The sequence below is a fragment of the Gracilinanus agilis genome, chromosome 2 (assembly GCF_016433145.1).
Source record: "Gracilinanus agilis isolate LMUSP501 chromosome 2, AgileGrace, whole genome shotgun sequence".
Classification (NCBI taxonomy): domain Eukaryota; kingdom Metazoa; phylum Chordata; class Mammalia; order Didelphimorphia; family Didelphidae; genus Gracilinanus; species Gracilinanus agilis.
Window position 1 is genome coordinate 228,412,174 of NC_058131.1, and position 14,169 is coordinate 228,426,342.

General features: G+C 39.0%; 1 pseudogene; it reads right to left on the reverse strand.

The window, feature by feature from the left end:
* Window positions 1-7,743: 7,743 nt before the first annotated feature.
* Window positions 7,744-13,866, reverse strand: LOC123233509 (annotated as a pseudogene).
* Between the last annotated feature and the right edge of the window lie 303 nt (window positions 13,867-14,169).

Sequence of the window (14,169 nt, forward strand, 5' to 3'; positions counted from 1 at the left end):
GAGTAAAGTAAAAAAAGTGCAAAAGAGAGTAAAATAAAAGTAAATAAAAGTAAAGTAAAGATAAGAGTAAAGTGATGCATGCGGCTAGTAAGTGTCCAAACCATGATTCAAACCCAGGTCCTCCTAAATTCAGTGCTGCTCTTACTGTATCATGCTGCCACCAGTGGGATTAAAACAACCCGTGTTCAGAGCTTGACTCTTCTACCTGCTAATTGTATTCTTGGTCAAGTTATGGTGTCTCTAGGTCTTAGTTTCCTCATCTGTAAAATGGGAAGGGTAGTGTAAATGAGCTTTAAGTTCCCTTAGCTCCAAATTTCTCTTAAATTAGCTCTAAAATTCTGTTATCCTAAGAAATATGTCCTAAGACCGTGAAGAGTTAATTTTCTCTTCCCAGGCCACCTTTTTCCCCCAAACGTGTAACCTTTCAGGAGATAAATCAGGGTAATAGCTGAGGAATATTAAATAATGACTGTCCAGTGTGCCTGGGGCTCTACAGTATGGGGCCCCATGGAAATCTTAGGCAGATTTGATTTGGTATCTGACTGCTTAGAGGATCATCTCCCTGTTAACTTAATTGTTGGTGGCAGAATCCTGCCTTGTGCTGTTTGGGGGCAGGCACACTGAGTTAAGTACTGTCAGTCCTCAGAGTGACAGAAAGGGGTTGGCTGACATCTTTGATAGATATCAACCATACTTGCTCTCCAGTGTCCTTCGGAGAAGCAAAGGAGAGGTATTTGTTACCAAGACGTGCCCTGAATGCCGAGTTACATTTTCTCTCTCTTGATCTCCAAAAGGAAAACACTTCCAATACCCCTAAGAATGGGGAAGTGTCCTAGGTAGCAGGCTCTCTGACAACTGGAGCAATCTGATCAAGGGGACTTTTCTTTCTCTTTTTCATGGAGTCAGAAAAACTTAGATCAACATGGGGGTTTTGAGATCATCTATTTCAGCATTATTTTATGGAGAAGAGAACTAAGACTCAGATAGATGAATTAACTTGTCCAAGGACATTCAGCTAGTTTAAAGCCAAGACAGAATAGAAACTCCACAATTGTATTAAGTAGTTAGCAGAGCCTGACAATATATGGGATTGTGGATGAATAAATTTGTTTTTTTCTTTTGAGCCTGGGTATATCTTACACAGGCTGGAAATACAGAAGCAACTCACAGACCTGATCTTATTGTATGTAGGAGTTTTGACTTGGTCCATTTACAGAGTAGGTCTCTTAGCCTTAGAAAATTTCTATCAGGGTCTTGGAAGGCTCAGAGTATAGAATGGCTACGAGTCCCTTGATGACGAACCATAGTACCATACATCTAAAGCTGAGAGGGATCACAGAGGTCAGCTGGGCAACTCACTCATTTTACAGGTGAGAAATTGAGGTCTAGAGAATTTGTGAATTCTTCAAGAGGCTAGATAGAAAATAATTGAGCCCAGATTTGAACTCAGGTTACAAGACACCAAATTCAGCACTCTTTCAAAACATTTTAGCCCCAAATAAAGGGAAGCTCCTGGAAGCCACGGTATGACATAGTCATGGGAAAGTTGGAGATTGGACATTGACAGGGAAAGGAACACCTAAAAATGAGAAGGGAGAGGAATCAAAAGCAAACTTCAACCATCCAAAATTATTCCTGACTAGCCCATGATTATTATGATCTGATCCCATTACTAACATCTCATTATGTTTTATATGATAGATAGAAATACATGAGGGAAGAAAAAACAAGATCCCTGGCCTTAAAGAGTTTATAATCTAATGGGAAAGATTAGATAGAAATCAGTGTAGTTAAAAAGCACTTGAACACTTTAAAAGCACCAATTTAGAACAATTAAGGGAAGGTCAGGCTAAATTGGTGAAAAGTCTGAATTACAGAATTGTTCTTTAAAGAAATGCAGTTTTATTACTTTCTGTGATAATAATAACAACAGTAACTCACATTTATATAGTGTTTTAAGATTTACAAAGTCTTCAGACTCCTGACTAATGATGTTGCCAAGGATCTGACCTGGATTATCTGCTTTAATGAATGGAGTTATTTAGAATTAGTTCACTCATGTTTTCACACATCTACATGCAACAAAATGATTTTCAAAATGTTGGGGAAGCATCCTCACTTCCTCCCACCAAAGATATTTACTAACCTTCAATCTTCCACTCATGTTTTCACTTCCTGTCTTTTTTATAGCTCCTCCCATGTCTGCTTATTTAGATCCCAGCAAAATGACCCATTAGGCCAGAGCTATTACCCATGTAACCTTGTGTTCTAATATATGGTAGAGACTTCCTTTGTGCCAGCCTCCTACATTAGGGGGGATGGAAAATATTCCACTTTTCCATAGTTATATTTTTGTCATAGATGAATTCATCTAAATCTTAGCATCTGTTTTGGAGACTAAAAGCACTTTCATGGTGATCCAGTTCAACATCTTCATTTTACAGGTGGGGAAACTGAGAACCAGAGAGCTGTAAAATAACTTGCCCTGGGTTACACATGTAGTAAGGAGAAGAACCAGGACTCAAACCTAGGTTGTCTGACTACAAATTTTCCACTACAACATACTCCCTTCTTAGACTCTGTTTACATTTCAGTTGTAGGGACCAATTGTTGAAGCCTTCTCTGTATTTTTAAACCTTCTCTGTATTTTTAAACCTTCTGTGTATTTTTAAACATTGTCATATGTCACTTCTCATCCTCTGTCCTAAACTTGTTTTATCTCAAGTTTCCAGATCACATACTCACCCACACACCTTTTACAATTCTCACTCCTTCCCCATTCCTGCACTTTAAGATTTGGTTAGCATGTGGATTTTTCCCCCCTTTCTGTGTCTTTATAAATTTATACATTTCAGTCATATCCCCATTGATTTCATAATTCCATTAAATTCCTATACGTTATTAGTATGACCCAATCTGACTCCCTCCTAGCGCCCAGTACCCTTCTTCCTTCCTCTAATCTCCTAGGTCAGTGATGGGCAAATTATGGCTAGCGGGCCAGATGGGGCCCCCTGAAATGTTCTATCCAGCCACGTGACATTATTCCTAATCTGATGAATACAATGAGTAAAATAAAATACAATGAAACTTTGAAAGAGTTGCTTTAGAAACAGACTGACACATGAGCATTTCCTTTCCTTTGGCCCCCTCTTTAAAAGTTTGCCCACCACAGTCCTAGGTACTTTATTTATGTTACTTCAGCTTTTCTTCAGTTCTATTCTATTTCTCTTGGGACTCAAAGATGAGAACTATCAATGATGTTCCAGGTATGAATGGATGCTTAGAAAGTCTGCATAAATACAGCATAATATTTCCTGAATTTTTTTTATTTTTGTTTTTGTTTTTTAACCAAAGCAATATAGTTGAGCTAATTTTAGGTGAAAGTTGACAATGATTCTCTTCTGGGTAATAACTAAGAACTCAGCACCCTTAATTCTAGATGAAGAATTCTTTTTCCTAAATCCTTTAATTTGTATTTTGTCCACAATTAAACTCATGTGGTATCTTTATCACAAAATCTTCCTGCAAGTTTTCCCCATAAGTTTTGTTTATTACCCAAAATAACTTTGTCATACATAAATATGGATGTTTTATTATGCCTCTCCTCTTTCTAATTATTAGATAAATATATGTTGTCTACCTTGAAAATACTTTTTCCAGTGCTGATAACTATGTTAAGTCCATTTAATTACTTGTCCATTGAGCAATGCTCACTTATGCCTGTCATTTGTATCTTGTCTCTTTATGCATGAAACATTTTTTCCACATCTTTAGTGACTCAATTAAAATGCTTTCTTGCTTGCTTTCTTGTCTCCTCACTCTCTTGCTTTTTTTCTCTCTCTCTTCCTCTCCCTCCCCACTCTCTTTTTCCCTTTTCTCTTTCCTTCCCTTTTTTTCTCCCTCTCCCCTCTCCCTTCCTCTCTCCTTAGTTTTGAAACCTATAATATCAGAGTTGGAAGGATCCTCACAGGCCATTTTGTTGGTATTGTATCATTTAAGAATATCTTCAGCCACATTTTTAGCAAATGGCATCAGGACTTTATTTGAAGACCACTAGTGAAGAGAAACTCATCGCCTCCCAAGGCAGCCCTTTAATCATTGTTATTATTTTTATTGATTTTGAGACCAGGTCTTCCTATCTCTTCCAACTTGAATGCAGTGCAATGACTACTCATGGGCCTGATCCCACTGCTAATTGGAATAGAAACTTTGGCCTGCTCTTTTTCCTACCAGGTCTGGTTCATCCTTTCTGAGGCAGCCTGTGTGGACTCTTGGTTTTAGAGGTTCACCAGGTTGGTGCTAGTCTTAACTCTACTGCAGCCCAGAACTCCTGAACTCCAACAGTCCACTCACTTCTGTCTCCCCAGGACAGGGGTTATAGGTGTAGGCTACCACACCTGGCTGCTGTTTCTCTATCTCTTCCTCTTCCTCCTCTTCTTTATCTCCCCTCTCCTCAGCTTTAATTGTTAAGAAATTTTCCTTATATTAAAGCATATACCTGCCACTTTCAGAATTCTTCTCATTTCTGAGTGCTGCCCTCTGGGTCTAAGCAGAACAGAAGCAAAATTGTAAAGGTCTTCTTGTCTAATCTCTCAGCTAATGCAGAAATTCCCACTACAGTGTCTCTGACAGTATCAGTCACTCTCTGAATTTTCTTAGTGACAGGTAGTCCATTACCTTCTAAAGGAGCCCTTTTTGTTCTTGGATCAATTCTATTTGTTGGGAAAGAAATGTGTATAACTGTCATTTCCATTCTGTAGTCTTAATTTGAATTCTTAGAGCAACACACACACACATACACACACGCACACAGAATCTTTTCTCTCTGTACGTTATAATACCAAGGGTATGTAAAGAGATATAATATTAGTCACATTCATATTTATTTGACATTTTAAGTTAGAAAATGCTTTTCATACAGTTTTCCATTTGAACCCTATAGCCTTGTGAGGTAAGGAATTCAGTTAATATTTCCCCCATTTTACATTTTTAAAAATGGAGGTACATAAAGGCTAAGTGAAGAGCTTAAATGACTTGCCCATGATCAGAGAAGTGATCATGTAAATATCAGAGGCAAGATTTGAACTTAGGTGTCTCCTGACTACAAGTCCAATCATTCATTTGACATGCATATCTTAAGTGCTTACTGTATGCCAAGTACTTTAGTAGGCTCTGGGAATGCAAAGAGCAAAACTAAATTGTCCCTGCTCTCAAGAAGCTTTCAAACTTTCTACATAAATAACACCCAGATGTGTAATTAAATAAAATAATATCTGATATACATCCCCACATATATGTATATACCTGCATACATATACTCATAATTTTTATGGAAGATCCTGGGAAGCTAGGTGGCATAGTGTATAGAGTGCTTGGCCTGGAATTAGGAAGTCTTGAGTTCAAATCTGACCTCAGACACTTCTTAGCTACATGACTCTGGACAAATCACTTAACCATGTTTGCCTCAATTTCCTCATTTTTAAAATGAGCTAGCGAAGAAAATGGCAAACCACTCAGTATCTTTGGTAAGAAAACCACAAATAGGGGCACAAATAGTCTGAAACTACTGAAACAACTGAATGACAAACATGAAAGATCAAGAAGACCTTCATTAAGAATTAAACTTTAAAGGACACTAGGGATTCTTAGAGATGGAGGAGAGGAAGGAGAGCATACCAAGCATAGGTTAACCTATGAAAAGTCATGGATGTAGGAGATGGGATATTCTTTAGGAGAAACAACAAAAAGGCAAGTTTGGTCAGAATGTAGAATTTGGAAAGGTCAGTAACATGGGATAAGCTTGGAAAGGTCAGCTGGAGCCAGGGTGTGAAGGGCTATAAAAGCTAAACAGAAGAGTCTCCCAGTCTCTACATCAAGTTATACTGCTTCTCAACTGGATGAGTCAGCTATGATTTTCCTCTGAAGGAATCATATTGTCTTTCCTCCAGACAATATTTGCTTAATTATCACGTTTTCCAAATTAATGGGATTTATGGTATTAGCAGAAGAGGCAAAAAACAAACGTGCCCTCTAAGCTTTTTTTTCTAACTCTAATATTCTATGATTCCATTAAACACAACCACCTACAAAGAAATCAAGAGAATAACCCAGGAGTTGGGAACATTGGACAGAGGAGAGGTTAAGGTCATAATCTTACCAAAACAAAATGGCCTGAATCTATTCCTTTCTTTGAAGAAAAGAAAGATGTAGGAATTCCTGAAGCCACTTATTTTAGTGAACCATGTGTATTCCTGTCAAAGATTGTGATCTATGCTAATTATTTTAGGAAGCTCTTCATTAATTTTCCCCATAGTTCAAGAGTATAATTTTGGAGTACTGACCAATTAACCAAAGGTTATATATGGCCCCATTAATTAACATTCGCTTAGTCAGTTTCCAGGCTCCCAAAGATTTGAAGCAAATATCTCTTGGTAAGTAGAAGAAAGGAATAATTTTTTCCTGTGCTTCTCTCAAGGGATGAGCATTTCATTACATAACCTGACGTGAGGTTTAGTTTTGGATTTTTCCATTTATGAATTAACTCTTTTCATGTTTGCACATTTAATTTGGTTATCAGAATCAAAAGAACTTATTAAAGAGTGGCGGGTTGTTGTGCATGCACTGAGCAAATACTTCCAGTGTCCTACACATAATAGGTTCTTCGGAACCATTTATTGAACTGAACATCAAAGGTGATACACGTGATGACTTTGAATTAAGCATCTAAAGTACATGTGAGATAGTGTCACAAGTGGCCATCAGTGGGATCTCTGAAAATTAGACAGGGGCTGGTTAGTTAGAAAAAGCACTGGTTGGGTGGGGGAGACCTAGAGAGGCAATAGAATAATTGTCTCCAAATATATGAAGGGCTTGGCTTGCCCAAAGATCACGAAGACCATGTATCATTTAGAATAGCGGTTAGCTATGCTCTACATGTCCCTAGAGGGTGGAACTTGGAACTAAAGGATGGAAACTGCGGAGCCAGATTTATGCTTGATTTAAAGAAAAACTGCTTGAGTAGTGGAGCTGTCCAAAGTGGAATGGGTTGCCTCAGGAGGTCATTAATGGGTGGTTCTTATTGAAGGTCTTTAAATAAAAACTAGATGACCACTTGTCAAAAATGTTGTGAGAAGAATACCCAATCTGGCATGGGTTAGATTGGATGTTCTCTGTGGGCTATTCCAACTCTGAGAACCCGTATTTCTATGATATCAAATTACATACATATTCTAAGAGAGTAAATAATGCTCAGATCATAGAATGGGCTTAGGAAAGATTGTGGTTCTAAGATGAAGGGAAGTTCAGGGCTGAAATCCAGAAGAAAAAACTATAGGTGACACCCAAGAGAAGAATGCCAGCCAGAAGCAGGGTGGTTAAGATGTCATTATATCTGAGGTGGTCCAAAGCACTTAAGAATGACCCAGGAAGCTCAAGATCTGTTAGGGATTCTGAAGTGGGGGGGGGGGTGAAGAATGTGCCTCATCCTGAATTTGTAAGAGACAGAGCTATTAACATGTCTCAAGGACAAAAGGACAAATGGAAAACTGTTTGAGCAAAAGTGGGTCTGACTATCTCATTTTGGAGATACAGGGATGGCCAGGGATTTTAAAAAAAATCTTTTTTCCCCGTTTCATCTAACAAGAAAGCCATAATTCTATTAATTGAGAGAAACAGTACGGATTTCAAATCAGGTTGCCTTTAGTTCCTGAAATACTGGGTAAAAAAATCCTCATTTCCAGATAGTTACATCACTGTTTCTATAACAGGATTTACAATACCATTACTGTTGTTCTTCAAGGCTTAAGAAATACGGTATTCGGATCATATTTGCTTGGGCTGTGACCAGTTCTACGTCCTTGACTTCTGTGCTTGTTTCATTAAGGTCTTCCTTTTCACTTTCTTCTTGAACAATGGGAGTTTGTATATTTTCTCTTGTATTTAGGATTTCTTCCTTCCAAACTTGAAATTTCTCAGTGGCAGCTAACAGAGGGATCCTAGGGTTTCTCTTCCTCAGATACCATGTAGAGATCTGAGGCTGGGCTCCTGCAGACATCTGGCTTTGTGATGATAAAGAGGGAGTTCTTTGGTTTCCAGATGGTAACTCTTGTAAGTCCTATTCTATGTCAGAGGTCCAGTTTGGAAGTAACCGTTTCTGCTTTCTTTTCCTTGAGTCACTGCTATGCTTTCCTTACCAGTTACTTGGAAATTTCAGCTAGTGCTGCCAGTTTTCTCTGCAGGGTCCTGTTCCTCTTGGTCAAGTACTGATTAGTCACTGTCAGATTCTGCATGAGACCCTGTTTCAGCCTGGGGTTGGGGCAATTCTTTCCCTGTGGCTGGGACATATGGTAACTGTTATTTCCCTGAACATTTGGTGAGGAGAAATAAAAATAAAAAATAGTGGGAGAAAGAGACCTGGATGGTAGCCAGGGTTTTAACTAGCTCTTTTATCCAGGGAACTGAGAGTAGTGCCTTACCCATGGGGTTAACACTCTATTGAGTGAGTAGAAGCAGGGAAAGGATTCCAAGGGCTGCCAGAATTCCAAGAGCTGTTAGGAGTTTTGTCAATAAACAAACATTTATTAAGTACTCACCATGTGCCAGTCAGTCTGCTAAGTACAATTTCCAAGCCATGCCACCTGGTTATGGACCTTCTCCTCCTTCTCTTCCCATTTGCCCTCAGATCCTGCCCCTTGGACTCTCAGCTTCGAATGATGGGCTTTCATCTCCTCTTCCCTACTTCTATGCCTATTACAAGCATACAGGAAACTAGACCAAAAAAATCTGGATCAGAATACCTGTCCAGATGAGCAAGAGCCAAGGTCAGATAACCAGAGTGGAGGACTGGAACAGAGATAGATCAGGTGTAAGCAGATTTGTGAAGGTAGTCAGCACTTCTATTCTGGTACAGGCAAGCCCAAGAAGAGGTTGAGAACTAGGAACCAACTGGTTGTGTGTTATAGGAGAGGCAGGCCTGTGGTCTCTAGTCACAACTTATTATAAAGAGATAGATTAGGTTAGCAGGAACCAGACGGAGGTCAGAGACAACAATGGGATTTGTCCCGAGAGGCATAAATTGCAGTGATGAAGACATATTAGTAAGGGACTCCTTTCAAAGGAGCAGCTCTGGATTTCTGCATACCATGGTAGTTTATCCCATTCTTAAAGAGGCCTGTTTTGTTAGGAAGTGTCAAGAGAGACCTGGGTTTTCTGAGGTTTCATCTCTAGCCCAGGAATCATCTAAATTTGTCCAATAAAGTTGTATAATGACCTTAGGTTTGTTGGAAGGTCCTACTGGAGGCATGAACCTGGGATCAAGTCCTGCCTCTGATATAAAGTTACTATGTGACACTAGCAGACCACATAACCTCTCAGGGTACTAAGCAACTCTTAAATACTAGAAGTTGTCCATCACAATCTTCTAACCCACTCTCCCCTTCCCAAAGGAGACGGACCTGCCCCTTCTACCATACCTCCATTGATTCCTTGCCAGAGAGATATGGGGCTCAAACTACTTGAATTAAGTAGAGAGTTAGCAACTCTAGTCATTTCTCTAATTTGAAGGAGCACTGGACCTGACCATCTGCTCTGCCACTATGCCCACAAGCTCTCCAGGCTAACCATCTGCTTATTGTATGCCATCATTGACCAGTTGGTTCTCCTGAGTAATAAGTACATCCCTGCAATGAACTATTTATTATTTATCTAGGAACTTAAAAGGTCATATTCCACAAACAAGATGATTTCTCTCTCTCTCTCTCAGACACACACACACACACACACACACACACACACACACACACGAAATATCTTGGAAAGGCTTATATGAAGTGATGCAAAGAGAAGTGAGCACCTGGGAGGGGGGAGGGAAAAAGGGAAGAAGAAAATATGGATCATATAACTTTGGAAAACTTATGTGGAAATTTGTTACTAAAATAAAATAAATTAAGTGAAGTGAGCAGAATTAGAAGGATGTTAAATATAGTTAACAACCATAATGTATGGTGATCAACTATGAATGACAACTGTTATCAACAATGGAGGGATCCAGGACAACCCCAAGAGACTCATGATGATAAAAGCTAACTGTGTAGAAGGAACTGATAAAGTATGAATGCAGTTTAAAGAATCCCATTCTTCACTTTATTTCCTCTATGAATTTTTCAACTGATGAATGTTGACCAATGAAAGTAACATGTGTTTTGTTTTACATGATGAACATGGAAATATGTATTGTATAACACATGTACAACCTATATCATATTACCTGCCATTTTGGGAATGAAGGAGGGATGAGAGAGAAAAAACATGGATTGTGGAATATTTTTTAAATGATTATCAAAAATTGTATTGACATGTAAAAAATTTTTTAAAAGATCATACTTCAGAAGATTCTGGAAATTCAAGTCAAAAAACATTTTAAATACTTACTTGGTATAAGGCATGATACTAGGTATGGAACAAAAAAATAAAACAATTTTGTCTCTTCTATAGCTCCCCCCAAATAAAATCGTTTAACTTTTAATTACCTAACATTCTACTTGGGAGCTGAAAGACATACAGAAATCAGTAAAACGTAATGAATGAAGAGGTGGCATGGGAGCTGAGCCTTAAGGAAACTAGAGGTGATAACAAAGACCATGAAGATGGCCTTGAAGTCATGGAGACTGAGGATAGAATGTCAGGTTCTGAAAACAGCTAGTAGGAAAATTTGGTTGGAAATAGAGTATATCATGGGGAGAAATATGAAAACTGATTCACATCAAGTATTTATTAAGTACCTACTGAATGCTATGCACTGTACTAAGCACTAGAAATCTAAAAATTAAAAAAAAAACCACCACAAAGTGGTCCCTGCTCTCAAGGCACTTACATTTTAGAGAAGGCAATTGGTTTTCCTATATGGTGGCCATTGGACACATGTGGAGAAACAATAATTAATTCGTAGCAAACTAATGCTCAGGAATGGGAGCCCCAGAAGGGATCTTATGCTTAGTACAATGCTTGGCAATTGCTGCCATTCAGTTGAGTCTGGCTCTTTGTGATCCCATTTGGGATTTTCTTGGTAAAGATTCTGGAGTGGTCTGACATTTCCTTCTCCAGCTCTTTTTATAGATGAGGAAACTGAGGCAAACAGGATTAAATGACTTGCCTAGTGACCCAGCTAGAAAATGCCTGAACTAGGGATGAGTCTTCCTGACTCCAGACCTGATGCTCTATCTCTTGCTGTATGTAGTAGCCCTGCTTAGCACAGAGTAGGTGTTTAATGAATGTTTATTGATTCATTGATTGATATATTAAGAGCTATAATGTAGAAGGGGGGGCAATCTCATTTTGTTTGGTTCCAAGAGGCAGACCTAGATCCAAGAGATAGAAGATAAAAATAGGCAGATTTTTGTCTTCATAGAAAGAATTTTTGAGCGATCAAAACTGAACAAGAACAAAATGAGCTGGCTTATGAAGTGGTGAGCTCTTTGTCAAAGGAAGTGTTTGGGCAGAAACTGTCAGGATTGTTGTAGAAGGGATTCTTACACTGGGGAAAGGGTAGAATTAGATTGCCTTCAAGGGTCTATAAGTCTGTGTCCTTTGATCTTCTCTTCAGCATCTACTCAGACAAGTAGGCATTGCCCATATTTTTTTTTTAATTGAGTTTGTGCTTTTATTAGTATAGGGAAGTTTTGGTGAAAAATTCCCTCTATCAATCCAGATGAATGCCCCCAAAACCCCTTTATTACACACTTACTATATGCTAAATATCATTCTAACTGCTGGAGATCTAAATAAAAATAGAGATAAGATGTATAGGAAGGTCTCACTGCCAGACAAATTACAAGACCCAAGAGCCTGGAGAAATCAGCATCAGGGCTGATGGTAAGGTCTTCCATTATGTAGGAAGTATAGTTAGAAACTTCCTTTCTTATTCAAGTAATGTAAGCACTATGTCCATTTGGAAGGGTGATGGTAAGGGGTAAAGTGATTTAGCCCATCACCAGTGGGCAAAAGAGAGTGGACCAGGAAATTGGAATGAGTTGACCACTTCCAAGCAAATTGTAGTATTAGAAAGTTGCCTGAAATATAAATTAATAGCCAGCATGTGTCAGGAAAGACTTAAACCTAGAACTCCCTGACTCTAAAGTTTTATCCATTACACCATATTCCTTCTCTGACATTACATTACACTATTCACCAAATCCTTTCAACACCTCTTCTCCAAGTGGTAAATGCCTGATTTCCTCTTTGAAGTAACAGGACTTAGAGCTTGGAGGGACTTTAGAGATTAAAACAAAACAAAACAAAAACAGTACTACCTTTTAATTTAATAATGAGGAAAATGAAATCTGCAGGGATAAAATGACTTACCAGAGGTCATCCAGGTAGTAAGTAGTAGTCTTGGAATTTAAATCCGTATCCTTTAATTCCAAATCCAATAATCTTTCCTCTCTGTGATACCTAGTCACAAAAAAAGTTAGAAAAATCCAACAAGATAATGCTGACCTGGTCACAGTTTCAGAGTATCCCTGGGCTAGGTCTAGGGGCAAGTCTGATGTTCAGAAACCATTCCATCAAGGTCAAGTGTTCCCCACATCCCAGGGGTGTGTACATTGAATTCAAGCATCTAAAACCTTGATTTAGTACCTTTAGGGCCTGAAATTTTGCCGACTACCTAAGGATATTAACAAATAGTTGGAAGAACCCTGAAGTGCTAGGAAACCAAAAGAGGATTTCAATTAAAAGCAGCTTGCCGATCAGGTACATGTTTAATGTTATAATTACCCAGTGGTGACAGCTCCATGAAGCACAGGCGAACGGGAAGTACTGACCAAGCAATTTTAAAAAGGTTGGTCTAATGCTCTTCATTTTTCACTAAAGCCCAAATTGAGTTTACGCTTTCAGGGAATAATGAAAAAGATAGAGAGTTGAACATGACAATCTAATTCCCAGGTCCCTAGATTGAAAAAGTAATGTTTCCTCTGAAACCAGAGAGTGGCCCCAAAGCGATGAGCTCATTGCAGAAGCTAGCTGGGCTTACCTTCTTTTGATAGAAACCAAGTAAAGAAACATGGAGGCTCTGTCTTCTTTCCAGCAAAGAGGAAAAGTAGCCTCTTCTAGTCTTCATCCTTAAAGAGGACTTCAAGGGCCCACAGATGGAGCATGAGCAAAGGTACATGGGCAGTGACATCTGTGACTCTTCTCTTGTTTTCTGACTCACTGATTTTCCTTTATGCCTTAGCTGCCTTCTCACCTTGGAAATTTCCTCCACTCTTGAGGTTTTCTTGCCCTGAGGGATCTTTCCACCCCTGTGACTCCCTTCTCCATTGAATGAATTCCTCCTCAAACTTCCATTTTGAGGAAGACTGAAGTCTTGCCAACCTTTATCCTCCCTCAACTCTGTTTATGACTCTCCAGACCTTGCCCTCTTGTGAATACCTGCCCTCTCCTCTGCCCCATTTTAGCTCCTTTTTATTTGTTTTCCCACTAGAATATAAGCTCCTTGACTGGAGGAACTGTTTTTTGGGGGGGCTTATATTCATATCCCCAACAGGTAGCAAAGAGCCTAGTGCATATAAGCACTGAATAAATGCTAATTGCCTTGACTTGACTTAAGAAAAAAGGGAATGGATCAGTTTGACTGAGTTCATTCAGGAAACAATAAATAGACCCTTTCCCCTATGAAGTAGAGGGAGAGGATTTTGATCTGTGGATTGCTCGGTATACTTTGTTTGGAAATTCTTGCTGGGCCCACTTTATATCAGCTGTGATCTTCACGTTCATTGCTAAGCCATACTTAATGGTGGTCCCCTCAAGAAATTTTGATTCTTTGTGGTAAAGGATGGTGTGACTCCCACAGATACCTCTTTCAGCATCCATACAGACTATTGTCAGATGCTCACACTTGTTGCTTTCTTGCTCAAAAGCCTTAATTGGCTCCTACCTGTCTACCTCTTGACTTCTCCTGTATTGTATTACTGACTAGTCCTCTTTCCTGTCCAGTGCTGAGTGCTCTAGAATCCCTTATGGATGGTGCAAGTTCAACTTGAGTAGTTTGGTGTCTTTTTCTTCCATTAAATAATTGTGCAGCTGTAGGCAAATTGCAGCCATTCTGTACCTCGATTTTTTCATCTGTAAAGTGGAGATGATAGAAATGATAGCATCTTTTGTTCCCACTAAGAG